Here is a 14,740-nt window from a genome sequence, read left to right on the forward strand (position 1 = left end):
TTTGATTTAGTGACATTATGTCCTAAAGATTTGATGATACAGTTTCTTAAAGTATGCTCATTCATTCTGCCCTCCTTCTAATTTGTCTTTCTACACTCATGTGGAAATTTAAAAAAAAGCCTAAGTGCAGAGTTTGGAATATTACCTAGGCCATTTCTAGATACAATATTTTAATTTCTTCTAAAAAGTTTAACTTAAGCCAATACCACAGAGTTGTGACTGTTAGCATGCCAATCAAATAATATTTTAATACTTTAAATATATATTTTCCATTGTAAGTATAAAGGATGTTAAATATTGAGTTGGCCATGGAAAAACCTGAATGAACTTTTTAGCTAACCCAATATAAAAAATTATGAAATCTAGAAGAAAACTTATGGATAGGGTCCATAATTCTACCATCTGAATGCAATGAGCATTAGCAATTTGGTTTGATTTCTTCTAGTTTTTTTAAATCACATAGCTGTAATCACAGAGAACATGTGATTTGTATCTTTTTAAATTTAACATATAAATATTTTCCATGTTTTCATGACTTAATTATAAAAGTCTATAACAGTTTAGCTGAGTAATATCATTATATACATAGCTTGGCCATTCAGGTTTATAATAAAATATTAAAACAGTGGTTTATATATAGTTTATGTATGTGTGTGTTCTTAGTCGCTCAGTTGTTTCTGACTCTTTGTGACCCCGAGGACAGTAGCCCACCAGGCTCCTCTGTCCATGAGGATTCTCCAGGTAGGAATACTGGAGTGGGTTGCCATGCCCTATATATATATATATATATAAACAGTGGGTTAAAATACTGATTTTTATTTTGGAAAGACAGTGTTAACTTCATTTAGTGGGTCTTCTAATATTCTAGAACTCAAATGATTGATTCCATGCTACTTGTGAAAGGGAGACTCCATAATAAAGCCTTTCTATGCAAATTATATCCTATGAAAGTTAAGAGTAACTTTTCACCAAGCAAATATGTTTGGTGTTTCAATATGATCCTTTTTTTTTTTTTTTTTTTTTTACCATTCTGAACAACCATCATTTTATTAAATACCAATTGACTGATACTTCCCAGCTTCAGGTATTAAGTGATACATCAGGGTGCTTGACAAGCACGTAGAAGGTAAGCCTCTATATCTGTGTGTTAGATACCAGAGGTGAGTCTGTTTCCTGGCTATATTAAAGGAAATAGCAGTTACTCAGAAAGAATTCGGAAATAAATACCCAAGGGAAACAGCAGAAATAAGACCTGCCCCTTCTGAGCCTTCGGTCCTCCCTGCCCCCCAAAAAGCTGCTCAGCATTAGCATTATCTTCGCAGATTTAGCTTGTTGCTCATGCCATAAATCCACTTTTAAGTGTATTCTTTCTTTTATGTTAGCAGTATTCTCTCCAGGGTTTATGCCTACAGTGGAGTGCTTTTGTCTGACTGCTCAGTGTGCAATAAATGACTAAGATATGTGCTTTTTTTCTCTTTGAAAGTGAAACTGCAGTCCCAGAGTGCAAGGGGTGCGTAGGAACCCTGGGAGAGGTGGGGGGTGGTAGAAAACAAGAGGATGGTCCAGGGCAGCGGTTTGGGGGATACAGAAGGTACAAGGGCACAAAATACACTTCAATTTCACTTTGTCTCAAAAGTGCACTTACAGTTTAACTTTTTAAAGAAAGTGTGAACTTAAGTGTGTTATATTTTGCTTTTTATTCTCAGTGGTAAAGAATCCCCCTTGCTGATGCAGGAGACAGTTGGATCCTTGAGGGGGAAAGATCGCCTGGAGGAGGAAATGGCAACCCACACCAGTATTCTTGCCTGGGAAATCGCATGGACGGAGGAACCTGGAGAGCTAAAGTCCATGGGGTCACAAAAGAGTCTGACACGGCTGAGCAACTGAGTGTGCTCGTGTCCACACACTCAAACACACACACACTCACACATTCTTCCTGAGATGAGAGGAAGTCAGCTTCTTTCAAGCTCTGCTGTCTTAAAGCTTTGAAGACCTTCTGGAGTTTAGGTCTAGATGCCCATTCCTGTTGGAGAACCAGACATTTCCTGTCTGATTCTAAAGCTGGATTGTAACACTGCGGGGTGGGTGTGGGGTGGCAATACAGAGATGACAGTAGAAAGTATCCCTAAAGAAAAAAAGCCACAGTGAAACCAAACGTCCTAGAAGAAATCCTTTCAGAGTTGCCTAATAGTTCATTGTTTAAATTCATTCCACATGAAAATTTTTGTGTTAGAGGAACTCTGTTTTACTTACATCTGATTCCTTGTCCTTTAGTTTGTCAATTAAGGCACACAATAGGGACACTGCTTTCTGACTGCTGTGTTTGAAGGGCTCGGTTGTAGAAAGCACCCCCGTTTCCCCCCTCCCTGCCCCGACCCATTTAGGGGGCTGTTCAAAAAAAGCCAAAGAAAAAGAGAAGGTGGATTTAAGGAGGTAACTCTAATGCCCGGCTGTAACTTCACTGAGACATTTTCAAAAGGCATCCCCAAGAAAAACGTTTTATTCATAAATCTGTTTCTGATTCCTCTGCGCAGTTCCAGTCCAGGTCTTGGAGCCTGCCCTTGAGGGGAATGTCCGTGACTTGGGTCAGTACCTTTCTGGCCTGGGAATTTCCAGGGTGCAGAAAAAAAGTCCACGAACTGAGTCCTTGCTGCTCCCTTCCTGCCTCCTCTGCCCCTCCTCTGTGCCCACGCAGCCCCTTTCGAATGAGAGTTTGACCGTGTTCTGTATTTTAGAAAACTGTTCCTTAGCTTCCCCCGCCCCCATCCCTTTCTAGAGCAGTGAGCAGCAAGCCAACGCTATAAAGGGGGCCAGGAGAGGGGCTGGCCTCCTCCAGCCAAGAGGTCAGACACCGAGTTCTTAGAGAAAAAGGCTGCTTAACTGCTGCTGCTGCTGCTTATCATGTAACCTCAAAAGGAAACTGATCATCTTTCTCATGCTCTCACGTACTTGGGTTATTATCGCTGATTACAGCTGGAAACAGTTGATTTGCCTTTACGTATTTGTATGACTTGACTCTTCAAACACAAAGGTATATTTTTATTATTTGATATTTAGTATGAAAAAGTCTCTTAAATGATGATTTTTTTTTCTTTTTCCCATATCCAGATTCTTTACTTTGGAGTCACTTTCTGATACTTGTTTGGGGGCAAAATATTAGGGGGCAGGTATTTTGGGGAAGGACAATCTGGGATGTCTTTTTAGTTTGGTGATGACTATGGATTATGTCTGTTCTTTTTGAAGCCAGGAAAGACTAAGATGCTGATGGAGGAGGTGGATAGAATGGGTGATGAAAGTATCATAAAACTAATGTACAAACATTTAGTTAGCCAGTGAAGTACAACTATGATACTCCTGGGTAGCAGTCTCCCAGGAGGTTTGAGTGTGGGTTTAGTGGTATATTTCTCACCAAGGGTAGGCATAGAGCTATATCTTTATGGAAAAATTTTTCTGAATAGGTCAAAATGTTGTATAGTTTGTAATTCTTAAGTTACCTTTGTAAAATGAAAGACACGCATTACCAATTTTATGAATGAAGGAAACGTTGAAGTTTGATAACTTGGCGGTTCCTTCAAATCTATTACACTCTGGGATTTTGTATGAATAAAAATGCATTTCTAGGTAGGATGGATTGAAAGTCTCTCCATGAGTATTAGTGAACTGGCTGGCCATCATGAGGTGGGGTGTCTCAGAGGACGACATTTATTACATAAATTTTAAGCACTTGGTAATATATATTCCCTCACTTTAAATCTGGCATCTAAAGAAATACATTAGTGATCAGGTGGGATAAATTTTTGTTTTGGGGTGGTTTTTTTTTTTTTTTTTTTGCCTCTCTTGTCAGTAAGTTGTTTAGACAGTAGAAGGAGAGAAAAATTTCCGAGGCTTATTCACCACCCTCCACAATCCTTGCGGAGAAGGCAATGGCACCCCACTCCAGTACTCTTGCCTGGAAAATCCCATGGACGGAGGAGCCTGGTAGGCTGCAGTCCATGAGGTCGCTAAGAGTCAGATACAACTGAGTGACTTCACTTTCACTTTTCACTTTCATGCATTGGAGAAGGAAATGGCAACCTGCTCCAGTGTTCTTGCCTGGAGAATCCCAGGGACGATGGAGCCTGGTGGGCTCCCGTCTGTCTATGGGGTCGCAGAGTCCGACACAACTGAAGCGACTTAGCAGCAGCAGCAGCCACAATCCTTGATAGAGCAGATCAGCCACACAGATCATCTAAATGTTCAGATGACCCTAAAGTCTTTTTATTTGGCTTCAGAGCACAGTGTCTGGTCCACATCTCCCCACCCCCTCATTATAATATCATTTGCTTTGGCTAAAGACACAGTTGGTTAGGGTACAGGGTACAGATGCTATAGAAGAGACAGTCTGGGAAGAGTTAGCACAAGAAGTGGGCCCACAGGGGTTCCCTGGTGGCCTAGTGGTTAGGATTCCAGGCTTTTAATGCCGGGGAGGGGGGGTGGGGGGGAGCCTCAATTAAATTCCTGGTGGAGGAACTGAGATTCCCTCAAGGTGCGCAACACAGCGGAAAAAGGGAAAAAAAGACGTGGGTGCACAGCAAAATATCATGGTCAGCGATCAGCACTATCCGTCCTTGCAGGGAGGTGATGACCATGCTCAGCACAAGTTAGTGGTCCAACTTCTGACCTTTCCTCATTGAGGCAAGCCTCTATCATTCTGTTTTGTACTGAAAGGAGTCCAGAAACAAAAAAAAAAGTCCTCTCAGATGTTAAAGACCTGCGGAGAGCCCTGCTGAGAGGGAAGATTTTCTAATGATTCTGGGATCCAGGGTGAACTGCTCCTGAGAAAGCCATTTCCCTTTGGCTCTAAGCTGACACTGATCTGGTGGCCTCTTGATTTTCTCCCCAGGTTAACAGGAAGATCAGGAGGCTGGCTTCACCTTTTGGCTTTCTTGGCCTGATGCTGAACTCCTGATGGTGAGAAAGGTTGATAATCCTCATTCCAGATGTTACCTGGGTCTTGACTGATGTAGTCAAAGTGGGCAGTGGGATGTTTTCTAAAGTTTCTGTGATTCTTGGATTTTTGAACTTGCCTCAAAGTTATTATGAACTTTTTAGGCGTTTTACTGTGATTTCTTGTGAACTAAGAATTTTTTTTTTTTTTGGTGGTTCAGCATCTTTTTAACCAATTTGAATTTCCACTATTTTCCACAAGAGGAAGACTCATGCATATATCTAAGAGGGGAATTCAGCTCTCTGATGACTGGCAGTTTCGGGGTTATGTAATCTCACAGACTTAGAGAGTACCATGCTCCATACAGTTTTGGTGAAGCCCGTCATTAGAGCTAGCATACGTGGTTTCTGATTAAAGCACTTCCTGTTCCTTTAATTTGAGACAGACTATGAGGTAAAACACTTTCCTTCCAAACTAAGTGAATGGAAGTATTTTACTGCTTCTTGGGGAAAGTTCATGGATAGGGAATTAACATTTATTAAACACTCATTTAGGGAGATGACCAACAAAGTCTCATTCAGCTATCACAATGGCATCTGAGGTAGCATCAGTAGCCTTATTTTATAGGCAAGAAAGTGAGGCTCAGAGGGATGGATCATGGATTCAGGGTCACCCAGATCCTAAATGGCAGAGCTTGAGTTAAATCTGAGAGACCTTGTCCCCACAGCCAATGCACCAGGCCACTGGGATATTAGCGGAGGAACAATGGAAAGACATCAACCTCTTTCCAGAGTCCTAACTTCCAAGGGTCCCTCCTTTTCCTTCACTCATACCTGGCTGCCATCCACTCCCTGTTCAGATCTAACTGCTCATTAGTTATGGTAGTTGATAACCTCCATGACCCTTTATGTTTTAAGAAGACCACAGGAAAATCTTTCAGACCTCAAAGAGCAAAGCAAAAGGGTGGAACTGATGGAAGTGGTTGGACTACACTTTGGAGAGAGGCAGCATCTTACTTATTGAGCCGTTTTTGGACACAACAGCTGGAACTGTAAAGGAAGTGGAATCCAGCTGCTTGTTCACGTTGCTCCTCTCAGGATGCTTCCTGCCCTGCTGGAAAGCTAAGGCTTGGATACTAGTCATACTAGTCAAGCTAGTCATACTTCTGGTGAAGGGCCCTCTGCTGCTGCTTCTGAAGACAGAAGCTGCAGGCAACCTGGCAGATCCATTCACCTGCTCTCTACCATCCCTGCTATCACAGAGTGAGTTAACTACCTGAACTGACTTCTTTGTATGTGGGGGTAGCCCCCAGGATGGAAAATTCCATGCTTTGTATCTATTTTTTCTTTTTTAATTTTTTTGCCTGATCCTTTTCGAGTTTGCTTTTTCTATAGGGTCCACAGTATAGGATGCTTGGTTGCATGCTGAGTTGCTTCAGTTGTGTCCTATTCTTTGCAACTCTTTGGACTGTAGCCCACCAGGACTGTAGCCCTCCTCTGTCCATGGGATTCCCCAGGCAAGAATACTGTTGTGGGTTGCCATGCCCTCCTCCAAGGGATCTTCCTGAACCAGGGATCAAACCTGCATCTCTTATGTCTCCTGCATTGGCAGGGGGGTTCTTTACCACTAGTGCTACCTGGGAAGCTATAAGTATAGGATGAGTGGAGTAATAAATGAATATACTTGGATGGTTAAAAAATAAAATGCTGTGATTAATGGAGGAAGAATTTCAATACCTGTCTTTTAAGGCAGTGTTTCTTAAACTTTAATGGTGTGTAAGAATTACCTGGCAATCTCACTGAACTATAGATTCTGTTTCAGGAGGTCTGGAGTGAAGCTTGTAATTCTGCATTTTTTAAAAGTGTGGAGTACAATTGTTTTACAATGTGTGTTAGTTTCTATTGTACAGAAAAGTGAATCAGTCACATGGACATATATATCGCCTCTTCCTTGTATTTCCTTCCCATTTAGGTCATCATAATCTGTTTTTAGTCTCTGCTTTCAATTATTTTGGGTGCATACCCAGAAGTGGGATTACTGGATCATATGCTAATTCTGTTTAATATGACCATTTTCTATAGCAGCAGTACCAGGATGCTTTTTAACTCATGTTGTGCGGTGTTTGGCCAAGTGCAGTGAATATGACAGAAAGGGATATGAAGTTCAGAGTAAATAATCTTCAGAATAATTCAGCACCATGACTATTACATCAACCTGTCCAACACACTCACCCTTGCATGTTCACACATTACAGTGTGTGTGCTTACAAGTAAGTGCATGGCTGGGGAGTTAATACACATGGATCAGATCTTTTTGCAAATGTGGACCACTTGAGTGGAATCCTATGTTTAAAAGAAACCTCGGGAGGCTTGTGGGAGATTTAAAAGGATCAGAGCTACAAAGGCAATCTACAGATGTGAATGGAGACTAACCCAACTGAGGGTAGGAATTACAGGAGTTTGGATTTTCATTCTCCTTTCCTTTCTTCTATCTCCTTCTCTCACCTCTGCAGCATATGTGTGCAGGCACTCCATGAATTTTGGTTGAACAAATAAACCAGAATGGAAAGAAAAATGAAATAATTATTTGTTTTCTAACCTGTGAAAAACTATTTTGAAGGCTGTAAGAACTTGCTATTTTATACCTCTGTCCAGGGTAAAGGAGGTGGATTTAATTAGGGGTGGAAGACAAGGGTTGGAGATATGGAAAATGAGCCCTAGGCAAGGCTGTTGAATTTACCCTTGGCATCTCTAGTGGCAGGACAGAGGAACTAGAACTATCTGAAGGATGGCAGATGCTGATATACCTAATGTCAAAATCTAGGGATGGCCCCAGATTGCAGCCAAAATGTTTGTAGCAGAAGGAGGTAGAATGTGTGACAATATTTGCTAAAGAACATGCGGTCTTCATCCCGTTCCTCACTTATATGTTTGTCAATTATCTGGGTTTCATGTCATTCATCTTGTGGGAGAGCTTTCTTAAAATGAAAGATAGCCTTTTTAAGAAAGCCTTTTAAGAAAGGTTACTGTTTATATCTTAGTGTAAATTAATTTTGAAACCCCTTCTTGACATTTTACTGGAAGGGGAGGGCTCCGAGACTGCCCTGATCAGATTGCAGATATGGGGTGACATGCAGCGGCAGGAGAACATTCACTCCGATGTTCTCAGGTGGCATCCTGTCCTCTAGGCTAGGGCTCCAAGTTTGACTCCATGAGTCTCCTCCTCCATATTCTCTTCAAGTTGTGCCAGTGGTACAAACAGGCCACCAGCCTATCATTGATTGAATGATAACCAATCAGTGGAGCCTTGGAGCTTTGAAAAATGGGTATCAACTACAACTATCACAATTGAATGTATGCTATGTGCCAAGAGTTGTGCTAGGCATGTCGTGTATACTACCTCATTTAACCTACCTGCTGGCTGAATTCAGGGATGTACCCATTTTATGGATGAGAAAACAGAGTCATAGAGAAGTTAATTAAAGCTTCGTGGCTATTAGGTAAATGAAGCTGGGATTTGACTTGAAGCAGGTTTGTTTGACTTGTGCTTTTAAGCAAGGGGTGAAGAATATCACAGGCAAGAATTCTAGCTTGGATAAAAGTCTGGGATGAATTAGTGTGCTGTTTTCCAGCATCATTTGTAAGGACTGCATGTTGAGTAGTAGACAGATATGTGAACAGATAGTGTACATTAGTCTGCTCGGGCTGCCGTAACAATACTACATCCTGGGCAGCTTAAATAACAGAAGTTCATTTGCTCACAGTTCTGGAAGCTAGAAGTCCAAGATCAACATGCCAGCGGGTTTCTCCTGAAGCCTCTCCCCTTGGCTGGCAGATGGCTGCCTTCTCATGTGTGCATGTATGGCCTTTCCTCTGCACACACGTCCGTGGTGTCTCTTTCTCTTTTAACAAGGACTTCAGTCAAATTGGATTAAGGCACATCCTAATGGCTTCATTTTAACTTAATTATCCCTTTAAAGGCCCTTATCTCCAAATACAATCACACTCTGAGGTCCTGGGGTGCGGCCTTCAGCATAAGAATTTGGGGAGTACATAATTCAGCCCATAACAGATCTGATGCAGCTGGATTTTGAAGGGGATGAAAACCAGGCCTAGGGATTTGGTTTTGATGTGTGAGGTCATGGGGTCCAATTGTGGTTGAACAGGGCTTTCCCAGACAAATTTCCAGCTGCTGTTCAATGTGATACTTGTGAGAATGAGGACTATAGGACATGTGGGGAATATTTGGAGAATGAACTTTTGGTACTTTTTTTTTTTTACAGTGGAATGAAGGAGCAGAAAGAGTTGAAATATTAAGTCCTCTAGATGTTTCCAGAAAACTGTTGAGAGTCTTGGTGAGGGCTAAAGGAGCCAGGGGGGAGCTAGGTTGGTTTTAGTTTTGTTGATTTAACTCTTGGCATCATGGATTTAGAACTCAGAGATGAAGTTGGAGCTGGAGTTAGGAATCCAGAGTTTTTAATACAGGTCAGTGTTGACCTGTGGAGTGGGGAAGCTTGCTCAGAGTTCAAAACAGACAGGAGACAAGAACTCTCAGATCTCAAACTGCTGTGTTGTCACGTAGATTTGGAGCATAATACAGAAGTTTTCCAGGACCTCTTTGGCTAAAATAGCATCTCTCTCTCCCTTTGCCTTGCTTTGTTTTTCTTCATAGCACATTATCACAGTCTGGCTTATTTTTCAATTTTTTCTTTTTTGGTTATGCTACATGGCTTGTGGGACCTTAGTTCCCTGACCAGGATAGAACCCTGGCCCCCAGCAATGGAAGTTTGGAGTCCTAACCACTGGACAGCCAGGGAATTCCCCTTTATATTTATATAGCTGTTTTATTACTGTCTGTCTTTTCCAGTAGAATGTAAGCTCCATGAGACCATAGGCTATTTTTGTCCAGGACTGAATTCTTAGTACCTAGAAGAGGGTTCAGAACATTGTAGGTGCCCAATAAATATTTGCTGAAAGAAGCTATAACTAAGTTAAATTTCATGTCTAATAGAATTTAAATTGATGACAGATTGCTAAATATTGTCTTTTTATCTTTCCTTAAAATATTTTTCCTTAACAAGTATCTTTAGATAAATAAACACACTGGCACATATATTTGAGAATCTTAATTTTAAACTGTATAGTTTAAATTTTTGTTTTGTTTCTGTTTGTGTTTATCCTTAAATTCTACTTTCCCCAAATCATGATCATGTAGTCCCTTCTCTGCAGTGACATCCCTTTATGAGAAAGTAGGTGTGACTTTTTTTTAAAAAATCCAAGTGTTTCAGCAATCTGGTTACTCTTATCAGATTATCTGTTTGCATCTACTCTCTCTGCTGTAATTTTTATAGAAGGTTACTTGTGGAGTCTTCTGTCATCATCTCTTTTCCTTTTACTCATCGCACCTGTATTTAAAGATTCATCTCTCCGTGTACCTATGTAGGTGCCAACAGTCTGTTCAAACTTAAGTCTATTGCCTTTCTCTACAATTTTCTCCAGAAGGCCTGCTGTTTTACGGTATTCTGTCTCATAAAATATAGGTCGGCTAGGCATTTAAACCAAGTCCAGCTTACTTCTTTTTTCTAAGAAATCATAAATCAAAGGTACCTGAATCTTCTTGTATTTTATACAGATGTGAAGTCGCTCAGTCATGTCCTTTGTGACCCCATGGACTGTAGCCTACCAGGCTCCTCCATCCATGGGATTTTCCAGGCAAGAGAACTGGAGTGGGTTGCCACTTCCTTCTCCCGGGGATCTTCCTGACCCAGGGATTGAACCCAGGTCTCTTGCATTGTGGGCAGACGCTTTACCATCTGAGACACCAGGGAAGTCTTATTAAATCTAGTTCCTCTTTTTTAGGTAGTCTGAGTGGTATAAACGGCACTAGAATTATTGGGTAAAGTAATTTAGAGCGATAGTTCTCCAACAAATCAGGAATTCTTCCTTAATGGTCTATCAAAATCACTGGGGAGGTGTTTTCAAGGGCCATGCAACCCCATTTTGGGGGTTGCATACCAGAGGGGTGGTATGGGGAGGGAGGAGGGAGGAGGGTTCAGGATAGGGAACACATGTATACCTGTGGCGGATTCATTTCAATATTTGGCAAAACTAATACAATTATGTAAAGTTTAAAAGTAAAATAAAATAAAAAAAAAAAGAATCCCCCTCCAAAAAAAAAAAAAGAAATTCAAAATAAATCCCTATAAATGTATGTGAAAAAACCAAGCCCCCAACTCTTTCCCTCCCCAAAGCCCCCAAACTTTAAGTTTTAAATTCTGAATCAAGAGTTCTAGAAGTATAATTCTTCTTGATAAAATTCTTCCTCATAGAAGACCCTAATCTAATTTCACAGATATGTGTCACCTGTGTTTAAAAGGGAAGAGAAGATTATGGCCATGAAAATTTTTAAAAAGATAAGTCAACATATAAATCAATCCAGTCAACATGTTTGTTAAACAGCTGTGTACTGAGCACTTAGAAGTATGGTATCCTATTTCTCTATTAACAAGGCATTATTAAGCTCAAATTATCTCACCTTTCAAATTTAGCCTTTTCTTCTAGGAAAAGAGAAGGTTTAAATCATTACCTAAAAGAAAGTGGAATAATGTTTGGGGGTTTCCTAGCTTCACATCTTTGCAGATGCACATGGGCCAATACCTTACACAAAGGAAGAGTGAAGGGTCTTCTCTCAAAAGCCTTCTTTGCTTAATGACTTCTGATTCCAAAATTCAACTGTGAAACATTCAGTTATTTGGGCTGAATTATCTTCAGATCTTTTTTTCTCTTGAAAAAGTAATTATTCCCATGAAAGGAAACAAAGTTATTTATTTATATTACAATGTGAATCAGTTTATCAGGGTATATTTTTTTTAATTTTTACTTTACATTGAAGTACCATTGGTGGCTCAGATGGTAAAGAATTGGCTTGCAATGTGGGAGACCTGGGTTCAATCCCTGGGTTGGGAAGATCCCCTGAAGAAGGGAATGGCTACCCACTCCAGTATTATTGCTTGGAGAATTCCATGGACAGAGGAGCTTGGCAGGCTACAGTCCATGGGGTCGCAAAGAGTCAGACATGACTGAGTGAATTTCACTTCACTTCATCACTGATGAACAATGTTGTAGTTTCAGGTGTACAGCAAGGTGATTCAGTTATCAGCATTTTCTTTTTTAAAAAAGTATTTATTTTTGGGTGTCATGAGTCCTTGTTGCCTCGTGGGCTTTTCTCTAGCTGCAGAAAGTGGAGGGCCACTCTGTAGCTGCAGTGTGGGCTTCCCATTGTGGTTGCCTCCCCTGTTGTGCAGCATGGGCTCTGGGGCACATGAACCTCTGTAGTTGCGGCATGTGGGCTCAGCAGCTGCAGGCTCCAGAGCACAGGCTCAGTAGGAGTTGCACAAGGGCTCAGCTACTCCTGGGCATGCGGGATCCTCCCGGACCAGGGACTGAAACCACGTGCCCTGCATTGGCAGGCCAATTCTTTTCTACTGAGCCACCAGGGAAGTCCAGTATTTTGCTCTTAAAAGCTGAGCTACCTTCCCAGAGGATGGAAGGTTGTTTTTTTTTTTTTTAATAGTAGGAGGATGTATAGGGAAGGATAATTCTGGACTATGTGTTACTGTCTGGAGTCTATAGATTTGTGCAGGAAAAGAGTAGCAAAAAGGAAAATGGAGAGGAAAAAGGGGAGTTTGGTGAAGACTTCTTTCTTCATCATTCTGTTTCAGGCAGTTCAGATTTTAGTAACTTTACAGCAGGCAAGAATGGACAATAGTCCTACATCCACTATATATGATGGTGGTTTCTTTCATATATGTGGAAATGAAATATCTGAGTTGTCGACAAGGCAGAGAAAGCAGAAGCAACCACAGAACTGGTAATTCTCTGTCCTTTTAGACAAAGCATACCTTATATTTCTATTTTGGATAAAGTTCTATTTTCTGTGTCTGTTTTGGATAAAGTTCATTATTATAAATAGAAACCAGGAAACACCCTCATGAACTGAGAACAATTTACTCTACAGGTGAATTTTAGGAGAGTGCACTTGTATTATGTGAGTCTGGATCATTACTTATTAGATACTATAGTATATCAGGTGAGCCCTTCAGACCAACACTGAACGTTACTCCATCGTACACAGCAGATAATTTTGCACAAATCATACACACATTTATAGCATGTGAATATCTCCTCAAATTCAATGGAAAAACATTTCATTTCTCTGGAAATAAAGTGTTAAAGGGGAATACAAATTTGTTTCATCTTCCAGTTTACATACTGGAATTTCACTCTGTTGCTGGACTGGAAGGCATCTCAGGGTATTGTAGCACTGCTGTGATTCAGCCTCTGTTACAGGTGTCTACATTTACTGAGATGTTTAGCTGTGTGGCCTGGCTTTGCACAAGTAGCCTGTTTTTCCCGTCTATCAGAGACCAGGCCTTGGGTACTCACTGGAAAGCAGTAGAGTTACTTTATATCATGGACTTCGTAAGTGCTCAGAAAATATTTGTGAGACAAAGTGGAACATGGCACCTTTTATATATACTTTATGTAAGAGAAAGCCCCAGAGAGATGTCTCCAGAGACACTCCAGCATTAATTTTTCCTTGACACAATCAGTGCATAATATGCAAAGTTGTGTGTACTGCACATACGGTACTTAGAGGTGTTCCAAATTCATTCTGTCAGCACTGAGGAGTGTTCCAAGATGTGCAAATGTTTCATTAATTCATCCTCATGATGATTAGGTTACTAGACAGGTAGATTTGCCTGCTTTGAGAAGTTTCCTCAAAGGAAATATAAAGGTGTACTATGCTTTGCTATCAGATGTTAATAATTTGCTTCAAACAGGATCCAGGAAACTATCTTCAGAGCCAATTTTTTCATCTTCCCAGGCCAAAAGACACAAAATAGTGTTACGTCATTTGTAAGGAAGCAGCTTGTGGCTCTCCATAACTCTAGCTCTCTGGGCCATAGCCAGGTATGTCAGATGCTATGGGTGATCTATTGGGAAGTATTATGAGTCTCAGTAGAACTGAGTATATGTATCTCAGTAATAGTATCTGAGTATATGATACTACAAGATAGAATGTTCATGTTTCTGGATGTAAGCTCCATCAAGACAGGACTTTTTGTTTGATGCACCCAGTGCCTAGAAAAGTACCTTCCATTTAGAAGGCAGTATCATATTGAAGAATAAATGAAAATATAAAATATATGGTCTAATTTATTCCTCTGCATTAAAAAATCTATTGAATACCCAGAAATTTAGATGTTTCTTGAGATGTTCAAAAGTGTTTTACATTGATACAGAGATAATACATTGCTATTTTCAGAGAAATCATTAAAAAAATCACTGTATTAGATAATATGATATCTGGTTTGAAAACTCCTGAAAACATTTTATGTTCTTTACAAAGTTGATATGAACCAAAGAATCCTGGGCTAAGACAACTGAGTTTTTTAAATTTGGAAGATACCTGAAATAGTTTTATAGTAATCCAGGTGCTGAGAATGAAGGGGCCAAAGCATCTATTTTGATGTCTGTGATGTTGCACAAAAGTAATTTTGGAAGCACTTACATTTGTTTCTACCAATCAATTAATGTACTGTGTAACAGGTTGTTGGCTGCTCACAAGGGATACATGTCCGGGGAATTTATAGTGGAACAGAAGGGACAGACTCACCCAAATGGATGACTTCAGCACAGCTTAAGAGCTGTGTTGTAGCTCTGCGTGGGGGTGCAGAATAGGGGTCTTTATGCCAGTCTGGGAGTGAGAGTGAGGGTGGGAAGGAGGGAAGGTCAAGGAAGGCTCCAGGGG

General features: G+C 40.6%; 1 protein-coding gene across 2 annotated transcripts in view; it reads left to right on the forward strand.

Moving 5' to 3' along the window:
- Window positions 1–2,619: 2,619 nt before the first annotated feature.
- Window positions 2,620–14,740, forward strand: part of NFKBIZ (NFKB inhibitor zeta) — a 31,631-nt gene continuing 19,510 nt past the window's right edge. Inside the window, exons 1-2 of one of the 2 annotated variants that reach the window (XM_059888399.1) lie at window positions 2,620–3,031; window positions 4,883–4,950. The gene's annotated coding sequence lies outside the window, so the exon portion shown is untranslated. The remainder of the gene's footprint in view (window positions 3,032–4,882; window positions 4,951–14,740) is intronic. The other variant, XM_059888428.1, reaches the window with a different exon arrangement.

Source organism: Bos taurus, chromosome 1, assembly GCF_002263795.3.
Source record: "Bos taurus isolate L1 Dominette 01449 registration number 42190680 breed Hereford chromosome 1, ARS-UCD2.0, whole genome shotgun sequence".
Classification (NCBI taxonomy): domain Eukaryota; kingdom Metazoa; phylum Chordata; class Mammalia; order Artiodactyla; family Bovidae; genus Bos; species Bos taurus.